The sequence below is a fragment of the Amphimedon queenslandica genome, unplaced genomic scaffold, assembly GCF_000090795.2.
Source record: "Amphimedon queenslandica unplaced genomic scaffold, v1.1 AMPQUscaffold_13183, whole genome shotgun sequence".
In the NCBI taxonomy this organism is placed as follows: domain Eukaryota; kingdom Metazoa; phylum Porifera; class Demospongiae; order Haplosclerida; family Niphatidae; genus Amphimedon; species Amphimedon queenslandica.
In genome coordinates this window covers 48,229-49,541 of record NW_003546581.1, presented here as the reverse complement: position 1 = coordinate 49,541, position 1,313 = coordinate 48,229, and positions in this window count along the sequence as shown.

Below are 1,313 nucleotides of genomic sequence, written 5' to 3'. Positions count from 1 at the left end.
TTCTTTCTGAAGCATGGAGTTGTTGTACCCATTGTCAAGGCTGAAATTGCAAGCTCTATCTTCAGACCCCGGACTAGCAGTCGCAGTGAGAGATCCTGCAGTAGTTGCTGGCTCATCTTGATCAGTTTGCAGCAAGTTAGAGGCGGATATACCAACCACTGCTATCACAAATATCAGTGTCACTAGCTGGAGGAGGATCAGTATGCCTACTAGCTTAACTAGTAGGCTGTTGCTCCCTGGATTGTAGGAGTCTTTTACGTCAACTCTAAAGGTTGGATGTTGCACCAGTTGCACGTCATCCTCTTCTGGTTGGTACTGGTCGTCAGTAACTTCGTATCCGCCCTTCTCCATCTCAATCTTTGCAGCAAATTCGCAAAACAAAGCTAAGGGCGCGGCTCATTATGACCACACCCAGACCCGCCCTTTATAATCATATTCATAGTCCCACGTGGTACTGCATGTAATAAATCATTAATAATGATCTCCATTCTTTTAAGATCACGTCTCTTTCCCTCTCTCTGTCCAGCTGTATATTTCTCCTCCAGGGCCCCAGAGACAACCTCTGATAAAATATTTGGTGACAGAAAACGCTGTGAGGACCTCTCTTCTTTACAAGATGAGTATTTTGTCTTGTCACAGATCGACGTGCTCATAACTCAGAACAAGGTTAGTGATATCACGTGACTAAAGGCGAGACTTTTTGTGTGACAGGTGCAACATGCTGAGCCATTGTTTAACAGATACAGGAGAGGTGGACACCAGTTTAAACCTGACGTCTATAATCAAATTATCGAGGGATGGCTGAAACAGGTTTATTATTTACTATTAATAATCATTAATTAACTAATTTATTATATCTTTTATTGTAGGACAATGAATTAAAGGCCCATCTTTTGTATCATTCCATGATTACGGACGATGTTTCGCCAAATCACAATACTTATGCTATTTTACTTTCTCATCACGCAAAGTATATCAAATTATATTAATATTATTTATATTTTTCTTTTCTCTCTCTCTCTTTTCTTTAGTTCTGGTAATATGTCTGAGATTGATAGTCTTATAAATGAAATGAAACTACAAGTAAGTACAGTATATTGATCACATGACTATCACATGATCCCAGGGTTATTCCCCATCACACTTACCTCATCAAGTATGCATTTCCAAAGAAAGAATGACATCGCTCATTAAAGTATTACATTATTCATTGAATGGGTGTGGCTAATTTTAACGAGCACTACATAGCTGTTAGGAGAGTTAGGCCTTGTTATCGAAATAGCCACCTGCAAAGGAGAAAAATTTCCCGCCTC